We start from the raw sequence: 20,696 nt of genomic DNA on the forward strand, positions 1-20,696 counted from the left end.
ACCTCCTCTACTCCCACCCCGGAAGGAGAGAGAGTAAGAATGGAGTTGGTACTCATCTCTGAATGGCACCTTCTCAGACTGACAGGCTTCAGTATTTCCAGATACTCCCTCCGCCTCCCCTCAGGTGCCATGGTCACCATCAGGCAATTGATATTCCAGGCAGATGCCGCCAGCTGCAGAGGTGCTGTTATCTGATGGTTCATCTGTCTGGGAGAAAGAATATTTTTCCCCTCCCCAGGTAAGCAGCAGAAATAATAGAATTCAAATTGGAATGGCCATGAGATAAAACTCCTGCCCACCAGGTGTTTATCCCAGTTCATATAAACAACTATTTTAAGGTAATGAAAAAACACTCCCTGTTGGGGAAGCAAATGGGACCACATGTTTCTGAAACAGTTTGAGAGAAAGCGGCAAACTCGGTGAGCAGACAGCAAATGCATGTCAAGCAGCAGCATCGCAGGCTGCCTGGCTCACAGATCCTCCCCACAGACAAGACTCCAGGGAAGGCTGGACTCCTTCGAACCATGCCACCCATCAGGAAACCACACGGTTCTCCTTGCTGTGAAGCCCTCAGGCTTCAGGGGCGTGTGGAAAGCCCCCGTCTTCTCCTCTACCCACGGCCCCAAGACTTCAACTTCATTTCTGTTTCCTTCATGCCGTCCTACCAAAGCCGTTCCTTAGGACACTATCTCCCCAGGTCTTCCTTTCTCTGTTGTCCCCAAAAATAAGCCCATGGGCTTTTATGGTTGGAAGAGTTTAATGTTAATCACTAGAAGAGAAGGGACAGGGAGTAACAAAACTAACAAAAATGAAGACATTATTTACCTAATGAACCCTTACATGTAGGGTAACCAAATGTCCCTGTTTTCACAGGACGGTCTTGGTTTATACCTGTTGTCTTCATCTAATCATTAACAGCATCCCTTTCACTATCGAAATTATCCATGTTTGGTCATAGAGTAACTTAGTCTATTTTTATGGCACTTACTTACTTTATGCCAGGCATATAAACATTAATTTATTTAACCCTCGAAGCAATCCTATGAGGTAAGAAACATTTTTAAAATGTGAAGCCAAGGCTTAGAGTTAAGCAGCTTGCCAAAGTCTACACAGACAGTCAGCATCTGAGCCAGGATTCAACAGAGGCATCTGGCTTCAACATCCATGCTCTTAACGACTGTAGTAGGCTAGCTATGACAACGCTTTAGAAAATCATTTCTTTCACTTAGTAAATATGCCTACTATGCACCAGGTACTATGCTACGAACTGCAAACATAACCACGAACCAGGCAGAGTCCCTGCCTTGAAGGAGCTCTCAGCCTAGGGCAGACGCACATACAGGCAAAGGGCAGGGAGTCCAGGGTGCACTGAGAAGAAATAGGGCAGGAACAGGAATGTCGAATGTGGCTGTAAGAGATCACGGAAAGCTTCCTGGAGGTGAGTCCTGAAGAAAGAGTAGTTAGCCAGACTGGAAGAAGCAAGAAAAAGCAGAGAAGGCAGAACAGCGCATCAAAGGGTCCTGAGGCCAAGGTGCATGAAGAAGTGGTTCAGTAGTGCTCCAGGGCCACCTGGGGGCCAGGGAGGTGACACAGTTCGGAGCTGGAAACAGGAACAGGGGTGGGACCAGGAAGGAACGGCTGGCATGCTCACCTTTGCATTTTATCCTGAAGATAGCGGGAAGTCCATGACTTTCTAGGAACTTAAGCAGAGAAGCGGCCTGACCAAATTTTCACTTTAGAAAAATCACTGGGGTTGCCATGCAGAAATGGACGGAAGAGGGAAGAGCTGGAGCAGACCCAGGAAACGCGAAGGGAGGGCTGGTGCCAGGATCCATGGGAGGGAGGAAGGTGGCTTGTACTAAGATAGTGACAGGAAATGTGGAGAGCCTGGGTGGGCTGAGGTAGAACTGGCAGGACTTGGTGACTGGGTGGGGGAAAATGAGGGTCATGGATGCCACAGAGATGTCCTCTTGGAGTCTGGAGCTCAGGGGAGAGGCCTGGGCAAGTCATCCAAGTAGAGGTGGTAACTGAGCCATCTCAGATTAAGTGGCTCACCCAGGAGAGTGTATAAAGTGGGAAGAGAAAGAAATGGCCACAAAAAAGAATGGGAAGGAGAGGCAGGAGACCAACCAAGAGAGCATGATGTCATCACAGCCACCGAGAGAAGGAGAAGAAAGAGGAGAACTGTGTCTCAGGCCGCATGGAGCACAAGTTAGGGCCCAGGCACACCCACGTGGTTTACCGACAAGACGGCCACTAGAAATCTTGGGAGAGCAGTTGCACAGTGCAAGCTGGAGCGAGACCACGAAGGGATGAGGAGAGGATGGCAAGTGAGGGTATGCAGCAGGGAGTGGCCTCACAAAGCTTGGTACCACGGGAGGGAGAGGGCGGGGGAGGTGGAAGTGGGGTCAGGTGCTGGAACAGACACCCAGCTCCCTGCTCTTCCCCACCAGTTCTACTTAGTACAATAAGAAAACAGATGGCAGTAGTAAGAATAGTTAAGAAATCTTATTAAGTTCATATTGCCATTCCCCTGTTTTGTAGTACTAGGCACCTAGAAAAGCCCCTCATGGACTTTATTCCCGGCAGGGCATCTTTTGCTAGGCTGGCAGCCATCAGGGCAGAACTAGCATCCATATCTATTAACATCCATGCAGGAGACCATCTGTCATGGGGATTATCTGTATTCCTAGGAACTACTCAAATGGGTCACTGGGTTCCTTTTGGACATTTCCTCAACTCCAAGGTCATTTATTTGAATAACCACCGGGCCCAGGAACTATTCTAGGCATTGAGAATCAAAAAGTGAGTAAATCATGGTCCTGGGGATAGTTAGTTATAAGGGGATTTTTCAAGAGGGCCACCTAAACTCTCTGGGCTTCCCAGGCACCTCCAAGGGTGGTTAGGACCCTAGGTTTCTCCCAGAAGGGTTTGCAGTAGGTTAAAATAGGCCATAGAAGGTTGTATTTCCCACAACAATGTCCAGGGTTATCATCACAGCTGGAGACGAGGAGAAATGATTTATAAAGCACCTGTTATATACAGGGCACTTTCTTCCATTAATTAATTCATTCATTTAATCAACAAACATTTATAGAACACCTACTATGTGCCAGGTACTGTGTTAAGGTACTAGAGAAAAGAATAATGAGCAAAATAGACATGGTCTCCCTGCCCTCGTGCAACATACAAAAGAGTTATATAATCACATTAACACATTAATCGAGATAATTCTACAAATATATAACTACAAATCATGATACATGCTACCAAGATAATACACTGGAACCTACTCACTCTATTGGGCTCGGGAAACTTTCTCGAGAAAGTAACATTGAAATGAGATCTGAAGGGTATGTAGGCTTTAGGGATAGGGGAAGAAGAGCAGCTCAGAAAAGTGGAATAATATTAGCAAAGACTCAGGAACGAAAAAGCTGCCACCATTAAAGAAAAAAAATATTCTGACACTTGTTAAAATAGTAGGAAAGACTTCATTCAGGACTTTTGCGATAGGCATCCAGACTCTCATCCAGGCAACAGGAGAGAAAGATCAGGTTCAACTCCAAATCCAAATGGGCAAATGAAGATAAAAATGACTAAGAGGTAACATTGAGGGTAGGAGGATTCTTGCTGAAGGCAGGCCAAGGACTGATACATCGAAGGTGAGAGATGAAGAACTTGATCGGATATCATGGGTAGGGAATTCTCTAAACTGAGTCAGCGGGATTAATTGCTAAGACTGGGCTATGCAGACCCAGCAAGGCAGGGGAGGGGAGGGGAGGGGGTGAATCACATTGAGACCTAGTCAAGAACAGAGCTCAAAAATGCTGACCAGAGTTTGACCAAGCAGAGAATCTCCATCACCAACTGTCTGGGGCAGAGGGGCATTCGATGACTCTGGAGAGAGAAGCCGGAACCAAATAATGAGGGCTTTGTAAGTCAGGTTATCCTAAGAGCACTAAAAAGTTTTAACTAGGGAGGGGGTATGACATGATTAGATTGTGTTTTCTTAAAATTTGCTCAGCTTGCTGCATGGAGAATGAACTGGAAGGGGCTAGAACGAATGCTAGAACACCACTTGGAGAGCTATTGTCATTGTCCTGGACAGAGACGAGATACTGGACGGACTGAGCCAGTAACGATGGTGAAAACAGGAGTAAAAAGACGAGATATTCAGAAGGTAAGACTGACAGGACTCAGTGATAGATCGGCGGTAGAGAGAAAAGCGTTCGGTAAGCTTCCTGGTATCTCATTTCATTTTCACTACAATTTTGTGAATCACATTACTTTCTCGTTGAGTTCGAAACTCAACGCAGTGCCCAGGTCATACAGCTGGTACGTCCGGCTCGAAAGGAACTCTCTCCACATGCTACAGAGGAGTCAAGCAGCCTTCCTTGAAGAAGGCCCCACCCCCACCTCTGTGCCGCTGAAAGCTGTGCCTCATCAATACCTCTGGCAGTGGGTGACACCCACAGCGTGGTGACCTACGCAACAGGAAAGGAAATTAAAATACTATTGCAGAAGCTGGGTGCGTTTGAGTCGTGGACCTCCAAGGATGGTACAAATTGATTCCTTTGTTGAAGAGAGTGACTTCATGGCCTTATCTGGCTATGAAAATTATGGCCCCTGGGTAGAACTGAGAGGAGAATGGTTTGGGCAACAGGAATTAAATCGCTCTGCATGACAAAGTTAGAGGAATTTTGGAGCAGAGGCCAAGGCCACCACTGTAACCATGGTGTCTAGCACACAGGAACTCAATACATTTTGTTGAAGCTCTGGCAATAGGGCCCAGAAATCTGTGATTTAACGAGACCTTCAAGTGATTTCTATACACCCTCAAACCTGAGAAATTTATCTTTAAAACCCTTTTTAACACTGCCCATCCCATCCCCAGACCCCCACATCCTCAGTGAAAAGCTGCTACACACAAGTCTTTTGTTGGTTGTGCTTTGGGCAACAAAGGACAAAGACCAGCCATCCTAGAGTTTCTGACAATGACCAGCAGGCAAGGAAAGTCCAGGCCAAGGCAGAGTTGGGGCAAGGTTAAAGCAGCTGGCTACAGCACAAGCAGACCTGAGAGCAAATGTGAGACACACCCGCAAACGTGTAGTGAACACTCACTATTTCCTTCCCAAATGGCCATCTCCATTTTTCTCCTGGGAATGAATGAATGAATGAATGAATGAATGAATTTTAGGTTATAGGTTTTCTCTACACTTAATCTATAGCTCTAGATAGAGCACATAACCTAGACCTAGCCAATCAAAGTGACACATGCCCCTGGCCACAGGGATTGGTTCAGGGATGAACACATGGTCCGAGCAGAGCCGAAAAGACAGATTGAGATTTTTTTCAGAGTTTTGGGAAACAGGGAGGTGCTCTTTCCTATTGAATATGACAGGACACGAAGCTGGAGCTACTAAGCTTATGGCCAATTGAGGAAGAAAGCATGTCTGAAAACAGAACCAATGCAGAAGTAGAGTTGAGAGAAACCCGACCCGGAAACATTTTTGAGAAGCTAGACCCAGCATCGTCTGAAGTCAGTCTATACTCCTGGACTTTTCATGGCCAGTTTGGAGTAAGTTTTCTGCCCCTTACATCTGGAGGAGTCCCGATTATGACAGAAGACAGTGGATTGAGTTATTTTCTTTGGAAAGTGCTGCTACAGATAGCAGGAGAACTTGGAGCACGAGCTGCATAAGTCTACCTCCCCTCAAGACGGTGAGCGCCCTGGAGCTGGAACCGTGTGTTACGTCTTGCGGTAATGATGATAGGCACTGGAAGACTGTTTTAGGAACAAAAGAAGAACGTGAAGGAGGCGAGGGGGCGGAAAAAACAGGGGGATGAGAAATACGCAGACTCCTCCTAAGACAGCAGTACACCTGGGTCCCCTGGTCACGTGGGAGCCCAGCAGGAGCCATGAAGCAGGAAATGAGGGCACAGAAGCTTCCAGCACCAGCCTACTCCAAAGGGCCACTTACCGGAAAACTGCCTGGAAATGACGGTGCACCCAAACCGGGTCATTACTTTCCCTACAAATATTTCTCCCTTTTGTAAGCAACAAGGACCCATTCAGCTGACTGCGTGGTGCCTCAGCTGAAATAACAGACCAGGGGAAATGTGTAATTGGCTTTCATCAAATCGAAAGCATGGGGCAGCCCAGCCAAGCCAAAGTTCTGTCTCTGTCCATAGCACAGAAATTATATTCTGCTTAATGTCAGCCCATGTGTGGGGGAAGAGGGTGGACTAGAAGGGAAAGAGCATGAGGACCAGCCTCAGCCCTTCTGGCACAGCTACTCGGCCCAGAGCTTTGTCCGAATAGGCAGCAGAGACAGAAAGGGGGTCTGGCTCCGACTTTTGGTAAGAAGGCACCTGCGGCAAAGGAGAAACAGAAAGAAAGACAGAAAGGGGAAGGACTGGAAGAGAGAGAAAGAGTTAACCTTTAATAAAAAAAAGTCAACTTACATATTTAAAACAGTAGCCTACTGGTATCTTTTCCCACCCATCCACCCAGATAACGCTTGGAAATAACAAATTTAACATTAACCAGTTTATCAACTAATCATCTGATATGTTTTTCAATTATAATTTAATAACTTCAAAGATTAAAATGAAAAAGAAAACTTAAAACTCATCCAAAGAGACATAGAGCATTCTTCCAGGGTCCTATGACTAAACTATATTTTGGGAGTGAGGGGAGGAGTTAAAAATAACCCAAATCCTTGGGAACTTTGCTGAGTGATTTGGAAACTCTACAGTTTATCTCATCTACTTCCAGGAATTTTGCCCCCCTGTGTTCCCCATCCTGGCCCCCCAACTTCAGGGGAGCATGTGAGGTCCACATAAGAAGAGAGAGACAGAACTCAGGGTCCTCTGGGTGCTCTCCCAAGGCCCCTAAGAGTAATAACTGTTGTGCTATCACCACTGCCCCAATTATGCATGACCCTAAGCGAATTGTCTCCCGGGATCCCGTGGACTTTGGCCTTGGCTTTGTCATTGCCGTCCTATCTCAGGATCCTACCTTTGGATCTGAATATCCAAAAAACCACATGGCCCTAGTTTCCTGGTCCTCAGCAAGGGCCATCAAGCAGCCCCAGTAACAGAAAGAACAGTGAGTCATTGGATGTGGTTCCACAGTGCAGCAGTTAGCACGTCTGCTTTATATGCAGAAGGTCCTGGGTTCGAGCCCCAGTGGAGCCATGGTCCTTGGTCTACGGCCATGCCACCCTGAACAAGCCAATGTCTGATCTCGAAGCTAAGCAGGGTCTGGCCTGGTTAGTACTTGGATGGGAAGCCACCTAGGAAGACCAGGCCCTGTAGGCATAAATAATTCTAATTAAAAAAAAGAACAGTGAGTCACGCAGGCCTCGGCTCAGTCCCACCTCCACCCCCTCCAGCTCCATGAGGCAATGGCGGAATGGAAAGAGTGTGGGACTGGGGTAAGGAGGACCTAGCTCTTCGATCTCCACCAAGCTTCTCAGTTATCCCTTCCTTGAACTACCTAAATCTCAATGACCTCTTCAGTAAAATGGATTAAAAGAAACAATGTGCCTCACGTGAGGTAGGACCTAATTAATTGGTTGATGTTATCATTATCATTGCTATTACGTGACCTTTGGCAAGACACTTAACCTCCCTGAACTTGCCTTCTTATCTGAAAAACTGCAGGTAATAATAACTGCTTCTTAGGATGGCCACAAGGATTATATATGTAAAGGATTATAAGGATTGCATATGTAAAGACGGTAAAGATCACATACACGTGTAATATTGGTAAAGCACCTACATTGTAGTCACTCAACATTAGATTTCTTTCCCTTTCCTTTCCAGACCTCCTCCTACACAATCCAGGATAAGAACTGCCTGGATCCCTCATGGCCAAGATGGTCCTAACATTTAGCTAAAAGACAGAAGAATTTGTTCCTAAAGGTGGCTTTTCAAACCGCTGGTCTTTGGTCTCAGCCCACACCCATAAAAGGAAACACCGTCAGGTGAGAGGCCTCTGCGGAACACGCACTGAGATGGCCAAGGAGGAAGCCGACAGCTGCAGGACTCACCGCTCAGCACTAGAGGGAGCAATAAGCTCAGGAACGCAGTGAGGGCCACGCCCAGAAATCTCTCCACTCCCGGGCCGGGTCTCCTACATACAGCCGATCAAGCAAGGAAGAGAACGCTGCAGGAATACTCAGAAAGGCCTTCGTGGAAACAAATGATGGGGGGAAATGCAGGGCGCCATGGAGAGCCCACCCTCCTTCCGGCTTCAGCCTCATCTCCGCCTGGAGAGCCCTCTCCAGCTTCTAGACTGCGACCACCGGATGGATCCACTTCTAGAGGAGCTGGGAGGGACCTTGAAAAATAGGAAGACAGGCCAGGTTACTTTTCCCAGGCGGTCCAACATCTACATCTAGCTCACCCAGCATCTTAGCAAAGTCCTAGTGACTCACAGATAGAAGGAGCCTTATAAAACCATAGATGTTCAACCCTCAGATGTTTTTAGCTGGAGGGCTGGGACGGAAGGGCTGAGTTTAAGCAAGATCTCCCATGTAGTTTACAACAATCCTTCATAGAGTTAACCAAATACTTTTATGTCCATCATCTCACTTGGATATTCACAAGCAGCTGGTGTAGACAGAGACTATTACCCATTTCACAAATGAGGAAACTGAGGTTTAAGTGCCATAGCGCTCCTCTTCCCTACTAAATTTTCATTGCCATCCATTATTCTCTCCCCTCTTGCTTTCCTTTATTTGGAAGTTGGTCCAAACTTCAAACAAAACACCAGGAAGATTGCTCCTCCACTCCGAGTATTCTGTTAATCAAAATTTAAAATATGTGTTACTTCCATCTAACCTATGCAGCATGATGGAGAGACGACATAGCAGAGTAATAATGAGGGTGCACTTTGGAATCGGATCTGAGTAAATATTTTATGTTCATCTCGTATTAATTCCATGACCATGGACCACTCTTATTCCTCAATTTCCTTATCTATAAAATGAGAATATTTACATCTAACTCCTGGGATTCTTTCAAGGATTAAATGAGATGTGCTATAGAGCAATTTTATAGTGCCTGTGATATAGTAAAAGCTTGATAAACAGCTTCTAACATATAATCACAGAACTGAAATGATCTTTGGGAATTAGTTCATTACTTTTATGCTCTTTACCAATGAAGTCCAATAGAGTTAAGTAGAGATGTTATTTTGAGAAGTAGGTTTGCATACTGGTTCAAATGCTTCCCCTTCTCAAAAATTCATGTCTACCTGGACCCTCAGAATTTGAACTTGTTTGGAAATAGAGTCTTTGCAGATGTAATGAGTTAATATGACGTCAAACTAGACTGTTGTCCTTATAAGAATAGGAGAGAACACATAGAGACGTCAAGACCAAGGGAAGAAGACCACGTGAACACAGAGGCAGAGACTGTGCAATGCAACTACAAGCCAAAGAATGAACAGTCGTGCCGGGAGCCCCCGGAAGCTGGGAGGAAGACACGGAATGAGTCTTCCCTCAGAGCCTCCAGATGGAACCAATCTTGTCAACACCTTTATTCTAGACTTCTAGCCTCCAAACTGAGAGAGAATATATTTCCGTTGTTTCAAGCCACCCAGTTTGTGGTAATTCGTTATGGCAGCCTTAGGAAACTAATATAGCCTGTGACAGAGGAAGAACTGGGACAGAACTCCAGGTTTTTTTAATTCCAGTCTCGCCCTCTTTACTTCACCATTGCCTCTCCCAGCCAGCAATAAACATTTATGGAACACCTACCTAGGAAACTTACTTGTTTGAAGAAAAGTTGACACAATCTATATAATCTTTAGCCTTTCCTACTAAATTGTCACCTGACACACTGTACGCATTTAATAAATATTTACTGGCAAGTTGATAAAATAGGATATAAAAATGGCATTTTTATATTGTGTTACACAGATTTAAGGTATTATGAACCCACTTTCAACTCTGCGTATGCCGTTGTACTATAATTTTTTCAAAATATTTTTTATACTAAAGAATCACAAAACCCAGAACTATTTCTCAGAGGTGCCACTGCAGCCTGAAGGTCTCCTGAGGTTCACAGCCCTGCTCATTAACTACCTCCAGGGCTAATCAATTAAAAGGAAAGTGTTGACTCCAGAAGGAATGTACCTGTCAAAAAGGACTCGACGTGGTTAAGTGGGCCCAAATTCATAATCAAGAGTCCAGCGACCATTGTTTGCAGAGGCCTCTCAAGTACACCGCCTTCCAGAAGTCTGAGTGGAACCTTATAAAGGAGTTCCTGAAATCGTAATTTCAACCAATGGGCTGAGACTACCCTATCCAATCAGAGCTGTGGGACATAGCCTCATTTGCATCTTTACCAACCAATCAGAGTGGCTCCATTACAACCAATCAGAACGTGTGATTCTGACCAATCAGGACAGTGCTATTTGGACCAATCTAATTGTGAACATTTTGATGCTTTATTTGCATAAAAATGAACCAATCAAGGATCGGGGCAGCAGTTTATATCAGGGCAGCAGTTTACATCAGGGCAGCAGCGTGCCGTTTGTCTCAGGGCCTGCGCTTTCCGTTTCCCCTTCTCCCCTTCTCCGTTAGGCTGCTTTTTTCCTGGAGCTGTTATTTCCCCCAGAGGCTATGTTGTCCCCAGTTTGCAAAAAGTTTACCAAAATAAAGTCTCTTCTTCACCCCTCCTCACCCTCATACCCCAGACTGGGGACTCCTGGTGGCATTGGATTGGTGGCCCAGACCCTTTGTTAACAAAAGCAATCTGAACCCTTCAGGATTCTGAATCTTCCAGGGCAAAGGTGATCTTCTTGCTAGTTCTCCCACAATAAGCAGGAGGGAGTCAGGAGAGCTGACAGTTGATGTAAAGGGAGTAGGCCATAGAGCACTATAGCCTGGAGTAGAATGAGTGGTGGTGTGTTAACAGCTATAAAAGGAAGGAGGGGAGGAGGGAGGAGCTGATTCCCTAGGACTACTCTTAGAGTGACTCAGAAGCCAGCAGAAAATAGCCATTCTCCGAGTCAGCCTCATTGTCAGGCAGTGAGGCACTTCCTCATTGCACACCCTTAGGCAAGGCAAAAGGGAGGAGGAGGAAATGGGATTTTTCAAATTCGTAGGCCCATTTCAGCACCTGAACTGTGTGTTTATAATCATTTCAGACATTTTGTTTCGAGTCAAATCATTTATGTGCCTGGCCCTTCATCTTGCCTTTCACATTTGTCAGTTACCTGAACACAGAGAATATGTCTTTCCGAAGTTCTGTATTTTCTACTTCATTACCTAAAAGGCACTTGGGCTGCTGCCGAACACCTCACTACACTCTTGCTGTCCTTCATATAAATGACGCTGTCAAGCCTACAATCAATCAATAAGGGAAGGCACGAAGCTTTTTTCTGGCTCTAATGCTGATTTTACAGTCATCCAGGCCCATTCTCTGGACCTGCCCACCTTGTGAGAGCCAGTGTGAGATGAGCAGAATATGGCACAAGTTTGGAGTCACACAACCTTTTTGGAAGTTCGTTCTTTCCCATTTACTAGCTCTTATGACTAAATTTCTCTGAATCTCTATCGTCTCATCTGTAAAATGTGCACAGTGATGCCTATCTTCCAGGTTAGGAAAGATTTTTCATAGAGTAGTGAAGATTAAATATCATATGAAAGTACCTGGCACAGGGATGACACAAAAACTGGTTGACTTCCTTCCAACTTCTCTGTGGATGAACAGACTGAACGTAACACTCCACCAAACTGTAAATTGAATGAAGGCAGAGCTGCGTCTGCCTTGCAGGCTAGATACCTGTATTGCTTAATAATTAAGATTAGTACGTTATTAAAATTAGTACATTATTTATGCATTATAAATATTTGTTTCATAAGTATTTATTGTATCATAAGAATTTATTGTATTTGGGTTATTAATTTTTTAAGTAGTCGAATCAGTCTGTAAACTGGAAGAGGGATACAGAAATCTTGACCTCAGGTAGGAATGTATCCTCTCCCCTCTCTTGTTGCCACTAGCAAGATCTGCATCCCTGTGTTCACAAGAAGGGACAGACATTCTTCGCATACTCTACACTGTATTTTGTACCAGCTTCACTGCAAACGCCATTACCCACAGTATAAGGGAAAGGACACAAAAAAATCCCCACATCTGGCAAGGAGAGCGTGGAAAACCTTGACACACAAAATTGCAATTATTCATTGGACTTCTACCTGGAAGGTAAGTCAGACTAGGTTTATGCTCTCTCGGATGCTAGCCGGTGTCCCCATCCCAGGAGCTTCAGATCTAGTATGCTTTTCCAAACGTAATGTGAAAAGAGAAGGGTGGTCTCAGAGGTTTTCACCCTCGCTTTTAACACCACACGCTCAAGCTCGTCCAAGAAAAAGAGACCAGGAAAGAAGACACGTTACCAAGATTTCAACAGCTAATTCTAAAGCAGACACCAAAGCCCACTGCAAACGTTAATGAGCCCAATCGATCAGGGCACCCGCTATTCCTAAGCTTCCCGGACCCGGAGGGTAAAGCACGAAGCGCTCGCCCGGGTCCCGCCCGGAAACCGCACAGAGGTGGAAAGTTGCAGAAGCCGGGCCAGGAGGGGCAGGAGCCCAACCCCAAGCTCCGGCCGGAGGGGAACGCTTCCTCTCGGAAGTGACGCGAGCTCAATCCCAGCTTGGCTCTCCCCAAACAAAAGGGATCTTGGGGCCCCGGGAGGAGCCTCAGTGACATTGGAGCAGCCCCGCCTCCGCCCGGCGCGGATTGGTGTCGGGGCTGGAGAGGTAAGGTGGTGATTGGCCCTGGTGAATGCCAGTTCCCCCGCCTGGCGGTTGAGGGGCGGGACCGCGGGGGGCAGTGGATGGGAGCGGGTGGCGGAGGCGGCAGGGAGCGGAGCCCGGAGCGCCGGGAAAAGGTAGGATCTGCTAGGGCTGGGGCTTGGCCGTGGCAGGGAGGCCGTGTTCTCGAGGGAAAAGTAAAGATAGGACCACAGGTGTCCTCCTGCCACCGTCCCAATTGCCACTCGCGCCCATCCGCGGAGGGGGCGGGGCCGTCTCCTCCACCTCCCGGTATTCCCCGTGAGCTCCTCATCCTTCGAGGGTCCTCGCAGCTACTTATTGTCCCCCGTCAATCCCAGCTCCGCAGAAAAGTCTCCCCTTCTGACATCCCTCATTTAAAGACACCCCCTCGCCCAGAGCCTCAACCTTGGGGGAGGACGCACAGGTTCCCATCCTCTAGGGTGGCCCCCCCATTTTGTCCCCCGGGGAGGCCAGACATCCCTCCCAACACCTGCCCCTGCTCGCTAAGGTGGCACCGGAGCTGGTTTCATCCGTAAAATAAAATCACTGTTTTCCAAAAAAAGAGGGATGGAGCGAAGCAAAAATCAAAGACCCGATCTCGGTTGCCTGGTCCACAGACGAAGCGGCCTTCCCCGACTTCGGTTCTTCCCATCCCCCATGGTCTGATCCTCAGCCTTCCTCCTGAAGCCCCTCAGATCCTCTGTTCTCCTGTGGGGGTCGAGAGCTCACCTGCGGCGGGACTTTTTTAGACTCCCGAGGAAGGAGAAATAGTAACTCCCCACCCTCACACCCCCTTTTGTATCTTCTCTGCTCTGTTCCTTGAGGGAGAACCCGACTTCTAAGGGTCTTTTGGGTTTGAGTTGTTTCATGTTTGCTTTCCACCCTGTTTCTTCCCTGAGAACTTGATGAAAAACCATCTTTTTTCTTTCACAGTGAGGTGAGTGTTGGATATCTACAGAGATGGCCTTGTGTGAGTAGGTGTTCAGTGTGTATTGTTTGACTGTCAGTGAATAACATGTGTCAAATGAAACAGTATTGATGAGTAAATAAAGAGCATTAGATTAGAAATGAGTATTTATCTCCCTCAGTCTAAGGCGGGCTGGTCTGTTGCTCAGGGAGACTGCAGTTAACCTTGAAGTTATAGTCCTGTTGAAACAAAAGGCAGGAAGTGTTTGAAGAAAATTCGGGTTCAGTTGTCGCGGTTTATCATTAATCTAGTCCTGTGGCCTTTGGTTACTTTTTATCCCTTTTTTATGGTGGGTTTTTCCTTCCAGGAGAAACTGATACATATATGATGTTATTGATTGGTTTTATAAGAACAGTATCAGCTACCAAAATTTAGGAGTTGAACAGTAAGAGCACATTTTTAAATCTCAGACATAAGGATAACAAAGGTAACGCGAGCTATTCACGCGCATTGTGACTACCAAAAAGTGTCTCTCTAGTGTGCTCATAAAGGCTGTCATGTTGGCCTTCGTTTCAGCAGGTGCAAAATATTGATGATTTTGTCCTAATGTTATTGCCATTGAATCCCCAGTAATCATCTATTGCTTGCACTTCCATATATTAAAATTTGCCACATGTTTTAGCTTTTTCTTTTGATTCCTATCTGTAGTCCATCCTTCACTGTTATCTATAGATAAAGCTAACAGCAATGAGATGCAAGGAGTTGGAATCACAGAGGGTGATTATCATGGCTGCCCTTCACCTTCCTGATTAAGCTTCCTGAAGGTATTTATTTTTGAATAGTTAGGTTCAAAGTTTTCAGAGCCAGTCTCAGTGCTCACAGATCTGTTCAGTGATTGTTTCCAGATCTCCCATAAAAGAGCATGAGGAAGAAGCTGTGTGGAGGGAGGGTCTCTGCAGCAAACGTGAAGTGTACCGCGATGGGGGAGCAAGTCACGGGCCCCCAGCGGTAACAGCAGAGAAAATTAAAAGCAGACCAGGAAATCCCAAAAAGATATATCTTATTACATGAGCAGAGAACAGAAAATAAACGAAGGTAAGAGACCAAGGAAACCAAAGTAGTGGTGATTTTCAGGGCCTTAATGAGCAGACAGGAAAAAGCAAATCCTGCTCTTTGATTATTTGGCACATTGAGTAGGACCTGTTCGACACACATTTGGGTCTTTGGAAATCTTTCCTCTAACTTTTTCAATAACTGTTCGGTCATATTAGATGAAGAAAAGCATTGCGTATGGAGGATTTCTATGTGTGTGTCTAATCTAGCTCATTAAATTGTAAATTCTTCGAGAGCAGATAGTGTGGTTTTTTTTCATCTTTGTATCTTTCATGGTGCCTGGCATATAGTTTGACTTAATGAGTGTTGAACTTAGTTTGAAGCTGTCACCTTAGTCTAAAAAGATAATGTACTGATAAGATACGGCACAGCTTGTTAGGATGAATAGTCAATCCACTCTTTGTCTTGATTTAACTTTTATTTTCCCTCTCTGGGGTCTTACAAAACTATAATATCTTGTATAATTCTAAAATAGTGAATTTCTTATAAGAAAATATATGCTGGTTAGATATATAATTTTGCTGTAATGAAATTTGAACCAGAATTATTGATGTAATCAGTGCTAGTCATTTTAGGATTTTATTTTCCTAAGAATCTGACCAGAGAGGAATTTGACCATTTAGGAGAGCTCACTAGGAACCGGTTGCGGATTTTTGTTCAAGAATGGTTTCTGCGTGTTTGGTTTTGACACATTGCTGATCTACTCTGGGACTTTTCAAATGGATTTTTCATTGATTTTGTGCTTTTCCGAACCAGGACTAAATATGTGAACAGGGGCACAAAAGGTAGTGGGTCCCCACATGGAGTCACCAGACTGACGACGGGCCGGCGTGATGCACTCAGTGGGTTTGGCATCTGGTTTGCAATGCTACCATGGACTTGCAGAACAGGACTGGAATGCTCAGCTTTTCTGAGCGGAGCAGAATGGTGTTTCTAGAAGTTGCCATTTGAATTGGTGTTTGGTGGCATGAGATGAGAAACTTTCTAAAGGAAACTTGTCCAGTCTGAGGTGGTTGACCCCAGGAATGGCTTGTCAGCCATTTCTAAAGGCCATTTTTTTCTTATTTCCTGAATGTTTTCTAATAACTAAAAATCAAGTCTTTCAAGTTTCAGTTCAAAGCATTTCAGTGAGAAAATGACATATATCGTGAGTCTATAGAGTGTGGTAATTTACAGTAGCAAAGTTGGGTTCAAATCCCAACTCCGTACTCCGTACTCTTTCACTGTGTGAGCCAGGACGAGAACAGAGTTTTCTGTCTTCACCGTTTCTCAGTTTCCTCTGCTGTGACGTAGAATTAACTTTGAAGTTTTTTTCTAAGATTACATTTAAATACATACATATCACAAAGCAAGGTACCTAATGTGTAGGAAGCACTCAATAATGGTAGGTATTATTGTCATTAGTATTAGCACTTTGCATGTGTGCTAAAGAATTTAATATTAAGTATTCTTTTACTTCTTTAGCATTTTAGCAAAGGTGAGGAATTAGTGTCTGAATTTAGTTATTGGTTGATTTTGTTTTAACTTTTTCAATATACAGCTAAGATTCCTAAATAGAGGAAAACGACGCTTGTATATGTCATGATGCCAGACATCTGGTACAAGGATTTTTAGGAGAGTGTGTGTGTCTGTCTTATAGTGTGCGTGTGTGTGTGTGTGTGTGTGTGTCATAATTTCATTCTGCAGATTATCTTCCTTGAATTTTTTTGGCTCAGGAAAAAGAAAGGCAGGGTATTCAACCATCTGACATCTTCTCTCTGAATTTATTGTCCATCGTTCCACTCCAAACTCTACTGTCTTAAGTACCTCTATCCTGAGTGTCATGTAAACAGTTTCGTGGATACCGTGATATGGTACCTTCTGTGAGATTTAAGGAAAGTGGCAATTTTGATTAAAAAGTGATTTTAATTGAAGACAACTCTGCCACCACCACCCCACCCCCAAAGGTGAGGCTCATTCATTGGAACAACCAAAATGGGTCACCGGTGGGGGAGTTAAGAGAGGAGGTGGGGAGAGGAAAACAAGACTAGAAGCCAGCACTGATGCAAAGAATGCAGGAAGATGGCTTCTCCCTGCCAAGTGTTTCCAAACTCTTGGGTTTCAGGTACAAAGCCAGCGCTGCTGCCGGATCTAAATGTGTCCTTCTGGAGCCACAAAGAGTGTAATTCTTAATTGTCACTATCGTTACTGAGTTTAAAGACTGTAATCCATAATTGTTACCAAGTTCAGTAAAAACCAGAAAGGAAGATACGAGAGCACAGGATGAAGGGGTTAACAGACCGAAAGACTTCTGACCCTGAACCTCAGAGCGGCTGCGCTGATCCTTCGTGCAGGGCTGCTGGGAAGGGCTCGGCCATGCGTGCTCTGGGTCTGCTCTCCTTCGAAGGTGAGAGCCAGGGAGGAAGAACAGAAGGGAGAAGCAGCAGGGTTGAGCTGTTTTAACAAGAGAGAGAACTGTATGTTAGAAAGGAGAGAAAAAATGAGAATAACTGACAGGTAAGTCATAGAAAGAAGAGAGAAGCACTAACTATGTCTTTTCGGTGGGAGGGGTTCCCTGTTCCTCCGTTTCTGTTAAGTAGGTCTTTCTGTTGCAGCAGGTGTTAGAGTGAGGACAGAACTAACCTGGTTCTTAACTGGTGTAATAATTGAGGACACAGATCTGGTCTGCTTCTATGTATCAGCTTCCTCCTGTTGCCTTTTGTTCCTTCTTTGAAGGCACAAAAGTTTTCTGAAAAGGCTCTGCACCTAAAGACGTCTCCACTTCTAAACCTTTAGCCTTCACCACAGCAGCTGACTTACCACGTTCCTCTTGGGGGCCTGATGACTTCCCATTCAGTGTGTCTCACATCACAGTCATCATTTCCCCCTAAAACCAGTTCCTTTTCTAACATCCCTGTTTTTCTTAATGGCATCATCATTTTAGTCACCCAGTCTTAAAACCTCAGCTGATTTGGGATTATTTCCCCTCTTGCCTCCTTAAATGGAAGCAGTACCGAGTTACTGCAAATTCTTTTTAAAGTCTCTTGCCTCAGTCATTTCTTTTCCATTCTTACGGCCACCGTTCTGGTTCCCACATTTTTGCCTCATACCTATACTATGAAAGTCTTCTCCCTACTGCTTTCTGCATCCAGTTTCTCTTCAGTCAAATCAGCTGTGTACCTCAAGCCTTAATCTCCCAAACACTATGCTTTCATTATGATAGTCCCTGGTTTAAAATGTTTAGTGGCGTCTCATTTCCTAGAAGATAAAGTCCACTTTTGTTGGCTGTAATTCAAGGTACTGTACTGTACATTTCTTTCCAACCAGCATTTTTTGAGTAACCCTTTGACCGAGAGACTGCTAGGTGCTAAGTTTAACAAGTTGAATAAGATAGAGTATTCGTCTAGATTAGCAGTCATGTGAGACGGAAGACAGATATGTAAGCAGATGAACAATAGAATGTGATAACTGCTCCTGGGTTATGAATATGGACACATACCTATTATGCATGTAACATGATATCGAAGATAGCTGTAATATTTTTAGAAAACTCATTTCTCAGTAATTACAGGTTAAAAATTGTGACTTGATTAAAAGCTGTAAAAATTCAGTGGCAGCAAAGGCACGCTTCCCACCCACATGCTAACGTCGCAGAAAGCTGGTCTAGGCAGGAGGGTGTTTTTTTCTTTATACCGGTGGCCTGAGCAAGTGTCGTGTGTGTCGCTAAGCCCGCCCTCCCGGGAACTGGGCATGCCATTCCCTTCTTGATTTCTTGTCAAGTCAGAAAGAGTAAACTTGTTTTGATTTCTAAGTTAGACACATAAGTGATAGAAAATGAGGACTCATTGGAGAAAGGAAAACTTCATTATCCTTGCAGATGAAACCAAATATATGCTCTCCAGGGATGAGAAACGAGCAAACTGACCAGTCACTAACTCATTTAAGCCATTCAGCATCCACTTAGAGTATGTAGTGTTATCCTCGTTTTATAGATGAAGAACTTAAAACTCAAAGGTTAAGTGGATCAAGGAACCATGAAACGGCCAAGCCAGGATGCAAACCTAGGTCTGTCGGACTCCAAAGTCCACACTTTCTACTACAACACACTGCCTCCCAGGAGAATTATTGTCCCCACAGAACCTTGCAGCAAAGACAATTGCTAGGACTGTTGGTAATTTCCAACTGACACCAAATTGTTAAACTTTTTAAAAAAATCATCAGCGATCTGGTTTAAAAGGCAAAACAACATCATCAGTTATCATATTTCTGTTAGAGGATTTTGTGGAATTTTTTTTTGCAGTTTGGGGAGAGTCAGGAAATGGGCATAGCTAAAACACAGATACTTTGACTGTTTTATGATTCGCCCTCTACACCATAAGCTGTTTCCTCCCAGGTTGGAATCCTGATGGAGTCAAAGACTTCATCCTGCATTAACATCTGAAGGGCTTTTATTCCAGAGGCTGCCTCTAGAATTATAGCCCATGAATCATTTCACTGGAAATAAAATTGGTGTACATGTTATTGTTCCCTTGTGGTATTTTTACAAATCATAATGGCATTATTTCAGAAAAGCATTGACATAGATATACTTATTTCAGTGAAATTATGTTAAAATTTCATTTAAACTAAATAAAGCCAACCGACAAGTATACTTGAAATGGTTCATACTTCTGGTCATTTTCTGATGTTAAAAGAGATTTTTTTTATTTTAATGAAAAAAACGTTATTACCATAAAAACTATTATTCATTTGCATTAACGTACATTCCAGTAGCTTACCTAATGTAGTTCTTCTGGTTTGGTCTTGTCTCAGATGAGAATACTTGAAAGGGTGTAAACAGATATCCAGGTAGACAGACCTGTTTTTAATAGCATTGTACTAAATGTCCTCATTTTGAGGGAGAGATATCTGAATGTTTCTTTACAGGCATCAGGCCGCTTCCTCCTTTTCTTCAATATATATATATAAATCTTGTTGGTAACATAGAGACAATGAAAAAAACAGATGTACACACCTAGTGAAGGAAGAGACAGACATTCACACATACACATAGAAAAATACACCAGAGATGCATGAGTCTTAAAAAGCTAAACAAAGTAAAAACCTGATATCTATCATAGTGTCCCAGAAAGTGGGTTAGACTGGATCTTAAAAAGACACGAGTGTTAGACCTTGTCCTACTGTATACCTAGAAATTTCAGTAATTCACTTAACTCTGGCCTCAATTTTCACCTGTAAAATGAGAGTGCCGAATTAGATTATTTCCGAGGTCCCTTCCAGCTTCGTAAATTACATTTTACTGAGGTTTTTCCACCACACAATTCCTAAGGCTGATAAAATGAGATGATCAGATGTGAACAGTGGTTACCAAGTAGTGGGGTTAGTAAGGAAGCCTCTGGAATCCAATTACCTAGGTTCAGGTCCCATTTCAGCCATAAACCAGATGTGAGACTCTGAGCAAGTTATTTAGCCTCTGAGCATCAGTTTTCCCATCTGTAAAATGGGGATGATGACGATGTTGATGATGATGAAATCATTGGTTAAGGTTATAGCATCTGTCACCTAAGATGGTTGTGAGGACTGAACTAATACATATCAAGTACTTACGAACACTGCCTGGAACACATTAATACTTAGCTCAATAAACATAGATCTGTTTCATTATTATTATTGCTTGAATTCTTAGGAAACTATGCTCAAAACTCTGAGGTGGTGGTGATTAACGGTGATAAATTCAATTATAACATTCATTTCTACACTAAGCATAAATGCAGAAAACCTGGTATCTTAGAATCTGCTTTGAGTAGAATACAGTACTGTGTATTTGAATAGAGTACTGAAAGTATTTTAAATGTTGACCTTAAAGAGTACCAGCTTTATTACAGAACTGGTTTCTTGAG

General features: G+C 44.2%; 1 protein-coding gene, 1 long non-coding RNA gene and 1 other non-coding gene across 3 annotated transcripts in view; 2 read left to right on the top strand and 1 right to left on the bottom strand.

The window, feature by feature from the left end:
* LOC120585037 (uncharacterized) overlaps positions 1-12,675 on the bottom strand; it is a 240,904-nt gene extending 228,229 nt beyond the window's left edge. Inside the window, exons 1-3 of the long non-coding RNA XR_005648197.1 lie at positions 11,969-12,675; positions 10,149-11,802; positions 8,058-8,347 (exon numbers count right to left, since the gene is read on the bottom strand). This is a non-coding gene — a long non-coding RNA (uncharacterized LOC120585037). The remainder of the gene's footprint in view (positions 1-8,057; positions 8,348-10,148; positions 11,803-11,968) is intronic.
* TRNAI-UAU (transfer RNA isoleucine (anticodon UAU)) lies at positions 7,128-7,200 on the top strand. The gene has a single exon. It is a non-coding gene; the product is annotated as a tRNA-Ile (tRNA).
* A 149-nt stretch (positions 12,676-12,824) lies between the features above and the next one.
* CTTNBP2NL (CTTNBP2 N-terminal like) overlaps positions 12,825-20,696 on the top strand; it is a 44,025-nt gene continuing 36,153 nt past the window's right edge. Inside the window, 1 exon segment of the mRNA XM_039841203.1 lies at positions 12,825-12,913. The gene's annotated coding sequence lies outside the window, so the exon portion shown is untranslated.

This window comes from Pteropus medius, unplaced genomic scaffold, assembly GCF_902729225.1.
Source record: "Pteropus medius unplaced genomic scaffold, Ma_sr-lr_union100, whole genome shotgun sequence".
Classification (NCBI taxonomy): domain Eukaryota; kingdom Metazoa; phylum Chordata; class Mammalia; order Chiroptera; family Pteropodidae; genus Pteropus; species Pteropus medius.